The sequence below is a fragment of the Sturnus vulgaris genome, unplaced genomic scaffold (genome assembly GCF_052056855.1).
Source record: "Sturnus vulgaris isolate bStuVul1 unplaced genomic scaffold, bStuVul1.hap1 Scaffold_168, whole genome shotgun sequence".
Lineage (NCBI taxonomy): Eukaryota > Metazoa > Chordata > Aves > Passeriformes > Sturnidae > Sturnus > Sturnus vulgaris.
This window is the reverse complement of record NW_028276080.1, coordinates 75,001-90,000: the sequence shown is the minus strand read 5'-3', so window position 1 is coordinate 90,000 and position 15,000 is coordinate 75,001.

The following is a 15,000-nucleotide window of genomic DNA, read 5'->3' as shown; positions in this document are numbered from 1 at the left end:
AGCAGAGGAAGAGAGCGGGGGGTGCCGCCACCCGCCCGCGGGCCGCAAGACAACGGAAAACGGAGCAGCTGCCACCGACCACGCCGCGGGCCACCGGCTTTCGCCCGCCTCGCAGCGATCGGCTTCCCACCCGGAAAAAAAGCCGGGGGGAAGGGCAAGCCACCGCACCAAAAAAAAAACTAAAAAAAAAGCACGCCATGCGTCGCACGACCCGTGCTAGCCACGGGGGTCACGAGCCAGGGGTGGGGGCGAGAACGCGCCTCTCAACTCCTCCCGTAAAACCCCTCCAACCACCGGACATACGGTCTCTTTTCTCACTCGCCAACACAGCCAGCCCTTCTCTCTCGCCTTTCGCTTTCGCTTCGGTGGCGGCCCGTGACCCTTCGTCAGCGCGCGCTTCTCGGTGCCGCGGCTTAGGGCCGCGAGAGAAAAAGAACGGAGGCCGGGCGGGCACCCCCACACTGCCCCGCACACCGGCACGCTTTAATAAAAAAGAACGGAGCCGCTCGCAAAACCCAGCCCCCGCCGGCAACGGCAACCACGGCAGCCGGGGCAGGCCAGACACCACGGGCCGCCCCGGCACGGTGCCTCGATCGCGCCCGGCCGATACCGAGAAAGGGCGAGGCGCCGCCGCCCCGCCCACGACACACTCTCGGGGGCTCACTCGCTCGCTCGCTCTCTGTTGGGTTGCGGGGTCCGTCCTGGGGGGGGGACACGGCCGGCCACCGCGGCCGACCGCCGCCCCGGAAAAATTCTGCCCGCTACACGCGGGTCCCCGGCTTAGGGCCGAGGAAGGGGGACGACTTCAACAACACACGGCAGGGCCGGACACTCCCGTCACCGAGCCCCCCTTCGCAGGCAAGCAAGCGAAGCCGAGAGGCGAGGCCACACGCCCCACTGCATGTCCCCCGCTGCCCTTTCGATACGGACACAACTCTGGCAACACAGGTCGGGAGCGGGAAACGAGGCGCAGCCAACCTCGGCCAAGCGAGCCACGCCCGGGGGGCTCTCGGGGAGGGGGGCCAGGGAAAGCCCGGGCAGGCTCAACACAACCCCGGGCCGGCCCCACAGAAATCCAGCCCCGGCTGCCGGCCACCAGCGTGCACCGGGACCGACAGCCGAAGAAATGCCGCACCCGGCGAGCGGGCGGGGCCCCGGCTTAAGGCCGGGCAGAAAAGGGGCGAGGCGCCGCCGCCTCGCCCGCCACCATCCCCGGGGGAGCGAGCGGGCGCCCGGCTCCCCGTTGTCACGAAACCGGCAGCAGCCGGGCCGGAGCGGGACACACTCGCGGCTTTCTCGCCCTCTCTCTGGGCCTTTTTCTCGCTTCTCCCCCGCCTGGAACAACGCAGCCTCGCCTGGGCCGGGGGAGCGCGGTGGCTCTCGGATCGCATCGCTCTCTCTGGGGGCTTTCTCGCTTCTCCCCCGGACTGAACCCGCAGCCTCGGCCTGGGCCGGGGAGCGGCTCTCGGATCGCATCGGTCTCTCTGGGGGCTTTCTCGCTTCTCCCCCGACTGAGCACGCAGCCTCGCCTGGGCCGGGGAGCGGCTCTCGGATCGCATCGGTCTCTCTCTCTGGGCTAACCTGTCCCAGTCGAACTGGGTAAGACGGGAAGCCGGACGAAGCCACGCGACTCGCCCCGACATCGGCGGTGTTCTTCTGGCCCTGGCGACCGCACGCGCGTCCGCCCTTCTCCGCCACGGACACAGGCACGGCAACAGCCTGTGGGGATACGGCCCGTCACCTCGTTCCCATAATACGGACAGATGGGCCCGAAGCGGCGGAGGCCGGAAAGAGAACCGATGTACGTGACCGAGGGGGCGCAGTGGCGCACGCCGCCTTCTACGATGACATAGCCGGAGGCAGCGAGAAACAGCGACCCCTTGGAGTACTTCCAGGCCGGCGGCGGACAACAGGTCTACCAGCCATGAAACGGGCAACAGGTCTACCGACGGCTTGCTGCGGACAACAGGTCTACCCAGCCATGAAACGGGCAACAGGTCGACCAAGCTGCGGACAACAGGTCTACCCAGGGCATGCTGCGGACACCAGGTCTACCCACGGCTTGCTGCGGACAACAGGTCTACCCAGGCATGAATCGGGCAACAGGTCTACCAAGCTGCGGACACCAGGTCTACCCACGGCATGCTGCGGACAACAGGTCTACCCACGGCTTGCTGCGGACACCAGGTCTACCCAGCCATGAAACGGGCAACAGGTCTACCCACTCAATGCTGCGGACACCAGGTCTACCCAGCCATGAAACGGGCAACAGGTCTACCAAGCTGCGGACACCAGGTCTACCCAGGGCATGCTGCGGACACCAGGTCTACCCACTCAATGCTACGGACAACAGGTCTACCCAGCCATGAAACGGGCAACAGGTCTACCAAGCTGCGGACAACAGGTCTACCCAGGGCATGCTGCGGACACCAGGTCTACCCACGGCTTGCTGCGGACAACAGGTCTACCCAGCTGCGGACACCAGGTCTACCCAGGGCATGAAACGGGCAACAGGTCTACCAAGCTGCGGACACCAGGTCTACCCAGGGCATGCTGCGGACACCAGGTCTACCCACGGCTTGCTGCGGACAACAGGTCTACCCAGCCATGAAACGGGCAACAGGTCTACCAAGCTGCGGACACCAGGTCTACCCAGGGCATGCTGCGGACACCAGGTCTACCCACGGCTTGCTGCGGACACCAGGTCTACCCAGCCATGAAACGGGCAACAGGTCTACCAAGCTGCGGACACCAGGTCTACCCAGGGCATGCTGCGGACACCAGGTCTACCAACTCAATGCTGCGGACAACAGGTCTACCCAGCCATGAAACGGGCAACAGGTCTACCAAGCTGCGGACACCAGGTCTACCCAGGGTATGCAGCGGACACCAGGTCTACCAACTCAATGCTGCGGACAACAGGTCTACCCAGCCATGAAACGGGCAACAGGTCTACCAAGCTGCGGACACCAGGTCTACCCACGGCTTGCTGCGGACACCAGGTCTACCCAGCCATGAAACGGGCAACAGGTCTACCCACTCAATGCTGCGGACAACAGGTCTACCCAGCCATGAAACGGGCAACAGGTCTACCAAGCTGCGGACACCAGGTCTACCCAGGGCATGCTGCGGACAACAGGTCTACCCAGCCATGAAACGGGCAACAGGTCTACCCACGGCTTGCTGCGGACAACAGGTCTACCCAGGCATGAAACGGGCAACAGGTCTACCAAGCTGCGGACACCAGGTCTACCCAGGGCATGCTGCGGACACCAGGTCTACCCAGCCATGAAACGGGCAACAGGTCTACTCACGGCTTGCTGCGGACACCAGGTCTACCCAGCCATGAAACGGGCAACAGGTCTACCAAGCTGCGGACACCAGGTCTACCCAGCCTTGAAACGGGCAACAGGTCTACCAAGCTGCGGACACCAGGTCTACCCAGGGCATGCTGCGGACACCAGGTCTACCCAGCCATGAAACGGGCAACAGGTCTACTCACGGCTTGCTGCGGACACCAGGTCTACCAAGGGCATGCTGCGGACACCAGGTCTACCCAGCCATGAATCGGGCAACAGGTCTACTCACGGCTTGCTGCGGACACCAGGTCTACCCAGCCATGAAACGGGCAACAGGTCTACCAAGCTGCGGACACCAGGTCTACCCAGGGCATGCTGCGGACACCAGGTCTACCCACGGCTTGCTGCGGACAACAGGTCTACCCAGGCATGAATCGGGCAACAGGTCTACCAAGCTGCGGACACCAGGTCTACCCAGGGCATGCTGCGGACACCAGGTCTACCCACGGCTTGCTGCGGACAACAGGTCTACCAACTCAATGCTGCGGACAACAGGTCTACCCAGCCATGAAACGGGCAACAGGTCTACCAAGCTGCGGACACCAGGTCTACCCACGGCTTGCTGCGGACACCAGGTCTACCCAGCCATGAAACGGGCAACAGGTCTACCAAGCTGCGGACACCAGGTCTACCCAGGGCATGCTGCGGACACCAGGTCTACCCAGCCATGAAACGGGCAACAGGTCTACTCACGGCTTGCTGCGGACACCAGGTCTACCCAGCCATGAAACGGGCAACAGGTCTACTCACTCAATGCTGCGGACACCAGGTCTACCCAGCCATGAAACGGGCAACAGGTCTACCAACTCAATGCTGCGGACAACAGGTCTACCCAGCCATGAAACGGGCAACAGGTCTACCAAGCTGCGGACACCAGGTCTACCCACGGCTTGCTGCGGACAACAGGTCTACCCAGGCATGAATCGGGCAACAGGTCTACCAAGCTGCGGACACCAGGTCTACCCACGGCTTGCTGCGGACAACAGGTCTACCCAGCCATGAAACGGGCAACAGGTCTACCAAGCTGCGGACACCAGGTCTACCCACGGCTTGCTGCGGACAACAGGTCTACCCAGCCATGAAACGGGCAACAGGTCTACTCACGGCTTGCTGCGGACACCAGGTCTACCCAGCCATGAATCGGGCAACAGGTCTACCAAGCTGCGGACAACAGGTCTACCCAGCCATGAAACGGGCAACAGGTCTACCAACTCAATGCTGCGGACAACAGGTCTACCCAGCCATGAAACGGGCAACAGGTCTACCAAGCTGCGGACACCAGGTCTACCCAGGGTATGCAGCGGACACCAGGTCTACCAACTCAATGCTGCGGACAACAGGTCTACCCAGCCATGAAACGGGCAACAGGTCTACCAAGCTGCGGACACCAGGTCTACCCACGGCTTGCTGCGGACACCAGGTCTACCCAGCCATGAAACGGGCAACAGGTCTACCCACTCAATGCTGCGGACAACAGGTCTACCCAGGCATGAAACGGGCAACAGGTCTACCAAGCTGCGGACACCAGGTCTACCCAGGGCATGCTGCGGACAACAGGTCTACCCAGCCATGAAACGGGCAACCGGTCTACTCACGGCTTGCTGCGGACAACAGGTCTACCCAGCCATGAAACGGGCAACAGGTCTACCAAGCTGCGGACACCAGGTCTACCCAGGGCATGCTGCGGACACCAGGTCTACCCAGCCATGAAACGGGCAACAGGTCTACCAAGCTGCGGACAACAGGTCTACCCAGCCATGAAACGGGCAACAGGTCTACCAAGCTGCGGACACCAGGTCTACCCAGCCTTGAAACGGGCAACAGGTCTACCAAGCTGCGGACACCAGGTCTACCCAGGGCATGCTGCGGACACCAGGTCTACCCAGCCATGAAACGGGCAACAGGTCTACTCACGGCTTGCTGCGGACACCAGGTCTACCCAGCCATGAAACGGGCAATAGGTCTACCAAGCTGCGGACACCAGGTCTACCCAGGGCATGCTGCGGACAACAGGTCTACCCAGCCATGAATCGGGCAACAGGTCTACTCACGGCTTGCTGCGGACACCAGGTCTACCCAGCCATGAAACGGGCAACAGGTCTACCAAGCTGCGGACACCAGGTCTACCCAGGGCATGCTGCGGACACCAGGTCTACCCACGGCTTGCTGCGGACACCAGGTCTACCCAGGCATGAATCGGGCAACAGGTCTACCAAGCTGCGGACACCAGGTCTACCCAGGGCATGCTGCGGACACCAGGTCTACCCACGGCTTGCTGCGGACAACAGGTCTACCAACTCAATGCTGCGGACAACAGGTCTACCCAGCCATGAAACGGGCAACAGGTCTACCAAGCTGCGGACACCAGGTCTACCCACGGCTTGCTGCGGACAACAGGTCTACCCAGCCATGAAACGGGCAACAGGTCTACCAAGCTGCGGACACCAGGTCTACCCAGGGCATGCTGCGGACACCAGGTCTACCCAGCCATGAAACGGGCAACAGGTCTACTCACGGCTTGCTGCGGACACCAGGTCTACCCAGCCATGAAACGGGCAACAGGTCTACTCACTCAATGCTGCGGACACCAGGTCTACCCACGGCTTGCTGCGGACAACAGGTCTACCCAGCCATGAAACGGGCAACAGGTCTACCAAGCTGCGGACACCAGGTCTACCCAGGGCATGCTGCGGACACCAGGTCTACCCACGGCTTGCTGCGGACAACAGGTCTACCAACTCAATGCTGCGGACAACAGGTCTACCCAGCCATGAAACGGGCAACAGGTCTACCAAGCTGCGGACACCAGGTCTACCCAGGGCATGCTGCGGACACCAGGTCTACCCAGCCATGAAACGGGCAACAGGTCTACTCACGGCTTGCTGCGGACACCAGGTCTACCCAGCCATGAAACGGGCAACAGGTCTACTCACTCAATGCTGCGGACACCAGGTCTACCCAGCCATGAAACGGGCAACAGGTCTACCAACTCAATGCTGCGGACAACAGGTCTACCCAGCCATGAAACGGGCAACAGGTCTACCAAGCTGCGGACACCAGGTCTACCCACGGCTTGCTGCGGACAACAGGTCTACCCAGGCATGAATCGGGCAACAGGTCTACCAAGCTGCGGACACCAGGTCTACCCACGGCTTGCTGCGGACAACAGGTCTACCCAGCCATGAAACGGGCAACAGGTCTACCAAGCTGCGGACACCAGGTCTACCCAGGGCATGCTGCGGACACCAGGTCTACCCAGCCATGAAACGGGCAACAGGTCTACCAAGCTGCGGACACCAGGTCTACCCAGGGCATGCTGCGGACACCAGGTCTACCCAGCCATGAAACGGGCAACAGGTCTACCAAGCTGCGGACACCAGGTCTACCCACGGCTTGCTGCGGACAACAGGTCTACCCAGCCATGAAACGGGCAACAGGTCTACTCACGGCTTGCTGCGGACACCAGGTCTACCCAGCCATGAATCGGGCAACAGGTCTACCAAGCTGCGGACAACAGGTCTACCCAGCCATGAAACGGGCAACAGGTCTACCAACTCAATGCTGCGGACAACAGGTCTACCCAGCCATGAAACGGGCAACAGGTCTACCAAGCTGCGGACACCAGGTCTACCCAGGGCATGCTGCGGACACCAGGTCTACGCAGCCATGAAACGGGCAACAGGTCTACCAAGCTGCGGACACCAGGTCTACCCACGGCTTGCTGCGGACAACAGGTCTACCCAGCCATGAAACGGGCAACAGGTCTACTCACGGCTTGCTGCGGACACCAGGTCTACCCAGCCATGAATCGGGCAACAGGTCTACCAAGCTGCGGACAACAGGTCTACCCAGCCATGAAACGGGCAACAGGTCTACCAACTCAATGCTGCGGACAACAGGTCTACCCAGCCATGAAACGGGCAACAGGTCTACCAAGCTGCGGACACCAGGTCTACCCAGGGTATGCAGCGGACACCAGGTCTACCAACTCAATGCTGCGGACACCAGGTCTACCCAGCCATGAAACGGGCAACAGGTCTACCAAGCTGCGGACACCAGGTCTACCCACGGCTTGCTGCGGACAACAGGTCTACCCAGCCATGAAACGGGCAACAGGTCTACTCACGGCTTGCTGCGGACACCAGGTCTACCCAGCCATGAAACGGGCAACAGGTCTACCAAGCTGCGGACACCAGGTCTACCCAGGGCATGCTGCGGACACCAGGTCTACCCAGCCATGAAACGGGCAACAGGTCTACTCACGGCTTGCTGCGGACACCAGGTCTACCCAGCCATGAATCGGGCAACAGGTCTACCAAGCTGCGGACAACAGGTCTACCCAGCCATGAAACGGGCAACAGGTCTACCAACTCAATGCTGCGGACAACAGGTCTACCCAGCCATGAAACGGGCAACAGGTCTACCAAGCTGCGGACACCAGGTCTACCCAGGGTATGCAGCGGACACCAGGTCTACCAACTCAATGCTGCGGACAACAGGTCTACCCAGGCATGAATCGGGCAACAGGTCTACCAAGCTGCGGACACCAGGTCTACCCACGGCTTGCTGCGGACACCAGGTCTACCCAGCCATGAAACGGGCAACAGGTCTACCCACTCAATGCTGCGGACAACAGGTCTACCCAGCCATGAAACGGGCAACAGGTCTACCAAGCTGCGGACACCAGGTCTACCCAGGGCATGCTGCGGACACCAGGTCTACCCAGGCATGAAACGGGCAACAGGTCTACCAAGCTGCGGACACCAGGTCTACCCAGGGCATGCTGCGGACACCAGGTCTACCCAGCCATGAAACGGGCAACAGGTCTACTCACGGCTTGCTGCGGACACCAGGTCTACCCCGCCATGAAACGGGCAACAGGTCTACCAAGCTGCGGACAACAGGTCTACCCAGCCATGAAACGGGCAACAGGTCTACCAAGCTGCGGACACCAGGTCTACCCAGGGCATGCTGCGGACACCAGGTCTACCAACTCAATGCTGCGGACAACAGGTCTACCCAGCCATGAAACGGGCAACAGGTCTACCAAGCTGCGGACACCAGGTCTACCCAGGGCATGCTGCGGACACCAGGTCTACCAACTCAATGCTGCGGACAACAGGTCTACCCAGCCATGAAACGGGCAACAGGTCTACCAAGCTGCGGACACCAGGTCTACCCAGGGCATGCTGCGGACACCAGGTCTACCAACTCAATGCTGCGGACAACAGGTCTACCCAGCCATGAATCGGGCAACAGGTCTACCAAGCTGCGGACACCAGGTCTACCCAGGGCATGCTGCGGACACCAGGTCTACCCAGCCATGAAACGGGCAACAGGTCTACTCACGGCTTGCTGCGGACACCAGGTCTACCCAGCCATGAAACGGGCAACAGGTCTACCAAGCTGCGGACAACAGGTCTACCCAGCCATGAAACGGGCAACAGGTCTACCCACTCAATGCTGCGGACACCAGGTCTACCCAGGGCATGCTGCGGACACCAGGTCTACCAACTCAATGCTGCGGACAACAGGTCTACCCAGGCATGAATCGGGCAACAGGTCTACCAGGCTGCGGACACCAGGTCTACCCACGGCTTGCTGCGGACACCAGGTCTACCCAGCCATGAAACGGGCAACAGGTCTACCAAGCTGCGGACACCAGGTCTACCCAGGGCATGCTGCGGACACCAGGTCTACCCAGCCATGAAACGGGCAACAGGTCTACTCACGGCTTGCTGCGGACACCAGGTCTACCCAGGCATGAATCGGGCAACAGGTCTACCAAGCTGCGGACACCAGGTCTACCCAGGGCATGCTGCGGACACCAGGTCTACCCAGCCATGAAACGGGCAACAGGTCTACTCACGGCTTGCTGCGGACACCAGGTCTACCCAGCCATGAAACGGGCAACAGGTCTACCAAGCTGCGGACACCAGGTCTACCCAGGGCATGCTGCGGACACCAGGTCTACCAACTCAATGCTGCGGACAACAGGTCTACCCAGCCATGAAACGGGCAACAGGTCTACCAAGCTGCGGACACCAGGTCTACCCAGGGCATGCTGCGGACACCAGGTCTACCAACTCAATGCTGCGGACAACAGGTCTACCCAGCCATGAATCGGGCAACAGGTCTACCAAGCTGCGGACACCAGGTCTACCCAGGGCATGCTGCGGACACCAGGTCTACCCAGCCATGAAACGGGCAACAGGTCTACCAAGCTGCGGACACCAGGTCTACCCAGGGCATGCTGCGGACACCAGGTCTACCCAGCCATGAAACGGGCAACAGGTCTACTCACGGCTTGCTGCGGACACCAGGTCTACCCAGCCATGAAACGGGCAACAGGTCTACCAAGCTGCGGACACCAGGTCTACCCAGGGCATGCTGCGGACACCAGGTCTACCCAGCCATGAAACGGGCAACAGGTCTACTCACGGCTTGCTGCGGACACCAGGTCTACCCAGCCATGAAACGGGCAACAGGTCTACCAAGCTGCGGACACCAGGTCTACCCAGGGCATGCTGCGGACACCAGGTCTACCAACTCAATGCTGCGGACAACAGGTCTACCCAGCCATGAAACGGGCAACAGGTCTACCAAGCTGCGGACACCAGGTCTACCCAGGGCATGCTGCGGACACCAGGTCTACCAACTCAATGCTGCGGACAACAGGTCTACCCAGCCATGAATCGGGCAACAGGTCTACCAAGCTGCGGGCACCAGGTCTACCCACGGCTTGCTGCGGACAACAGGTCTACCCAGCCATGAAACGGGCAACAGGTCTACCAAGCTGCGGACACCAGGTCTACCCAGGGCATGCTGCGGACACCAGGTCTACCCAGCTATGAAACGGGCAACAGGTCTACTCACGGCTTGCTGCGGACACCAGGTCTACCCAGCCATGAAACGGGCAACAGGTCTACCAAGCTGCGGACACCAGGTCTACCCAGGGCATGCTGCGGACACCAGGTCTACCCAGCCATGAAACGGGCAACAGGTCTACTCACGGCTTGCTGCGGACACCAGGTCTACCCAGCCATGAAACGGGCAACAGGTCTACCAAGCTGCGGACACCAGGTCTACCCAGGGCATGCTGCGGACACCAGGTCTACCCAGCCATGAAACGGGCAACAGGTCTACCAAGCTGCGGACACCAGGTCTACCCAGGGCATGCTGCGGACACCAGGTCTACCCACGGCTTGCTGCGGACAACAGGTCTACCCAGGGCATGAATCGGGCAACAGGTCTACCAAGCTGCGGACACCAGGTCTACCCAGGGCATGCTGCGGACACCAGGTCTACCCACGGCTTGCTGCGGACAACCGGTCTACCCACGGCTTGCTGCGGACAACAGGTCTACCCACTCCAAGCTGCGGACACCAGGTCTAACTACTCCATTACGCGGACAACAGGTCTACCCACTCCATGCGGCGGACAACATGTCTACCCGCTCCATGCTGCGGACACCAGGTCTGCCCACGCCGTGATGCGGACCACAGGTCTACCTTCGCCATGCTGCACGCAGCCCGGGTCGCACCGGAGCTAGGTAGACCCGGTCGCCGCGGCCGTCGCAGCGCCCTCGCCCTCGACGGCGGACCCACGCCGCCGGTCCCGGAGGCGGGTAGACCTGGTCGCCGCGGCCACGGCGGCCGCCCATCCCGGAGCCCAGTAGACCTGGCCGCCGCGGGACCGGCCAAGTTTCCCGGAGTCGTGTAGACCTGGTCGTCGCGGCCACGGCCGCCGCCGCTGCGCCTTCGCCGGCGACGGCGGTCCCACGCCACCGGCCCCGGAGCCGCGTCGACCTGGCCGCCGCGGGACGGGCCACGTTTCGCGGATCCGGGTAGACGAGGCATCCTTGTACCATCTCGGAGCCGGGGAAACCCCACAGCCTCTTAACGCTCCGGAGCCCAAGTGCTCCAGCAGCCTTGCCCCGCCCGGCAGAATCGATTTCAAGACCAAGACATATTTTCGACAACATTTTATTTCATCATTTCATTTCATTTCTTTTCATTTCATTTTATTATTTTATTTTATTTCGTTTTGTTTTGTTTTGTTTTGTTTTGATTTGATTTGATTTGTTTCATTTCCTCTTTGCCTTTTTTGAATGATTGCCTCTTCTATTTACTCGGAAAGAAAATCTTTTCCGGAAAACAAAACTCTTGCCAAATCTTATTTGTGATCCCTTTGGGCCCACAGCCGAGCTGACGGAGGGCCTGTGCCCGGTTCTCGCCCTGCTGACACACTGACCCCCCCAAACGGCGTCCTCCCTACCCCACGCCTCCTCCCCCGTCCCCCAGAGACCCTACCTACAGAGCCCCCCCCCCCACAAAACAGAACCTCACGGGCCGCAGCACAGCCAGGGGAAGCACGTACGTGCAGCGAAACTCGGCCCAAAGCCGCCGCGCCCTGGCACAACTCGCCCTGCCCCTTCCCGCCCCACGGAGGCGGCTGCATCGAGGCGACCGGCGCCGCCGTCGGCAAGCGGGTGGCCGCTTTCGGGCCGGTTCTTCCGCGGAAGGTCTGCAGAGCTCTTGGGGCCTCGGCGCGGGTTTGGGGGGCCGTGAGGGCTCGCTGTCGAGGCGCCCGGGGCCGGCACGAAGCCGCCTGCCCTCTCCCTGTCCCTGCCCCGTCTTCCGCAGCCACCCATTAACGCTGGGGGCGAGCCCGCCCTCCGCCATCAACCTCCCATGCAGCGCTTTCAGACTTTCCCCGCCCCTGCCCATTGTCGGCTGGGGGCGCCCTGCCCCCCGCCGTCAGCCTCCCTGGCAGCGCTTTCAGACTCTCTCGGGCCCCTGCCCATTGTCGGCTGGGGGCGCCCCGCCCCCCGCCCTCAGCCTCCCTGGCAGCGCTTTCAGACTGCCTCGGGCCCTGCCCATTGTCGGTTGGGGGCGCCCCGCCCCCCGCCCTCAGCCTCCCTGGCAGCGCTTTCAGACTGCCTCGGGCCCTGCCCATTGTCGGTTGGGGGCGACCCCGCCCTCCGCCATCAGCCTCCCTGGCAGCACTTTCAGCCTCTTCCTGCCCCCGCCCACGGTCCCACCGGGCAGTTTACACGGCGGCGGCGGGAGGCTGATGCCGAGGTCGGCAGGCGGAGAGCCTGGTGCACAAGCAGGGATGGCGGCGGGATGATTGGCGCCGTCTGTCCCTGGTCAAAGAAGCTCTCTGTTCAGCTTTCTCGGAGCCTTTTGCTTTGGTGGCGTTCCTTCCTCCTCCGCCCCGGCGCCGCTCAAGCCTGCGGCAGGGCGGCAGCGCGGCGGGCGGGCGGCCGGGGGGAGGGGGGAGGGGGGGGGGAGGGAGGGAGCGCGCGAGCGAGCGAGCGAGCGCGCTGCAGAAATGAAGCCCGGAGCAGGGCCGCGGTCCATTCGAGCACGGGGAGGGGGCGCGACAACGCTGCCTGCTCCTGTCGGGGAGCGCTTGGGGAAGTGGGGTGCCGGCACCATGACGGCGGAGCGGACAGGGGCCGCGGCTGGGGAAGAGGCCGGCGGAGCTCGCCAGTGGATGCTGGCGCACGGAGCCGGCAGGGACACCTGGGCACGGCTGGGACCGAAAGTCGCCCGCCTTCACGCCCCGCCTTTCGCCGGGGGGAAGAAGACGCGAGAGCAGGGCTGCCTGCTGGGCTGCCAGTGCCCGCGGTCATGCCGGACGTGCAGGCCGACCGCCGAAGGCGTGCTCGCCGCTGCAGAGACGACAAGGGGGCCGCGCGTCCGATGGAAGAGACGGGGCGCCATCGCGCGGCGGCCGGGCTGCAAGGCCGGCCGACGGTAACAGGACTACCACGCCGCGGGCGGCCAGAGACAAAGACCGGCCGAGGGCAACAGGTCTACCCAGCATTAGGCCGGCCGGTACCAGGGCCGGCCGAGGGCAACAGTTCTACCCAGCATTAGGCCAGCCGGAAAGACGGCCGGCAGAGGGCAACAGGTCTACCCAGCATTCGGCCGTCAGGTACAAAGGCCGGCCGAGGGCAACAGGTCTACCCAGCATTCGGCTGGCCGGTAACACGGCGGGCCGAGGGCAACAGGTCTACCCAGCATTAGGCCGGCCGGTAACACTGCCGGCCGAGGGCAACAGGTCTACCCAGCATTCGGCCGCCACGTCCAAAGGCCGGCCGAGGGCAACAGGTCTACCCAGCATTCGGCCGCCACGTCCAAAGGCCGGCCGAGGGCAACAGGTCTACCCAGCATTAGGCCGCCACGTCCAAAGGCCGGCCGAGGGCAACAGGTCTACCCAGCATTCGGCCGCCACGTACAAAGGCCGGCCGAGGGCAACAGGTCTACCCAGCATTCGGCCGCCACGTCCAAAGGCCGGCCGAGGGCAACAGGTCTACCCAGCATTCGGCCGCCACGTCCAAAGGCCGGCCGAGGGCAACAGGTCTACCCAGCATTCGGCCGCCACGTCCAAAGGCCGGCCGAGGGCAACAGGTCTACCCAGCATTCGGCCGCCACGTCCAAAGGCCGGCCGAGGGCAACAGGTCTACCCAGCATTAGGCCGCCACGTCCAAAGGCCGGCCGAGGGCAACAGGTCTACCCAGCATTAGGCCGGCCGGCAGAGGGCAACAGGTCTACCCAGCATTCGGCCGTCAGGTACAAAGGCCGGCCGAGGGCAACAGGTCTACCCAGCATTCGGCCGCCACGTCCAAAGGCCGGCCGAGGGCAACAGGTCTACCCAGCATTCGGCCGTCAGGTACAAAGGCCGGCCGAGGGCAACAGGTCTACCCAGCATTCGGCTGGCCGGTAACACGGCGGGCCGAGGGCAACAGGTCTACCCAGCATTAGGCCGGCCGGTAACACTGCCGGCCGAGGGCAACAGGTCTACCCAGCATTAGGCCGCCACGTCCAAAGGCCGGCCGAGGGCAACAGGTCTACCCAGCATTAGGCCGCCACGTCCAAAGGCCGGCCGAGGGCAACAGGTCTACCCAGCATTCGGCCGCCACGTCCAAAGGCCGGCCGAGGGCAACAGGTCTACCCAGCATTAGGCTGCCACGTCCAAAGGCCGGCCGAGGGCAACAGGTCTACCCAGCATTCGGCCGCCACGTCCAAAGGCCGGCCGAGGGCAACAGGTCTCCCCAGCATTAGGCCGGCCGGCAGAGGGCAACAGGTCTACCCAGCATTCGGCCGTCAGGTACAAAGGCCGGCCGAGGGCAACAGGTCTACCCAGCATTAGGCCGGCCGGTAACACTGCCGGCCGAGGGCAACAGGTCTACCCAGCATTAGGCCGCCACGTCCAAAGGCCGGCCGAGGGCAACAGGTCTACCCAGCATTAGGCCGCCACGTCCAAAGGCCGGCCGAGGGCAACAGGTCTACCCAGCATTCGGCCGCCACGTCCAAAGGCCGGCCGAGGGCAACAGGTCTACCCAGCATTAGGCCGGCCGGCAGAGGGCAACAGGTCTACCCAGCATTCGGCCGTCAGGTACAAAGGCCGGCCGAGGGCAACAGGTCTACCCAGCATTAGGCCGGCCGGTAACACGGCCGGCAGAGGGCAACAGGTCTACTCAGCATTAGGCCGGCCGGTAAAACGGCAGGCCGAGGGCAACAGGTCTACCCAGCATTCGGCCGTCAGGTACAAAGGCCGGCCGAGGGCAACAGGTCTACCCAGCATTAGGCCGGCCGGTAACACTGCCGGCCGAGGGCAACAGGTCTAC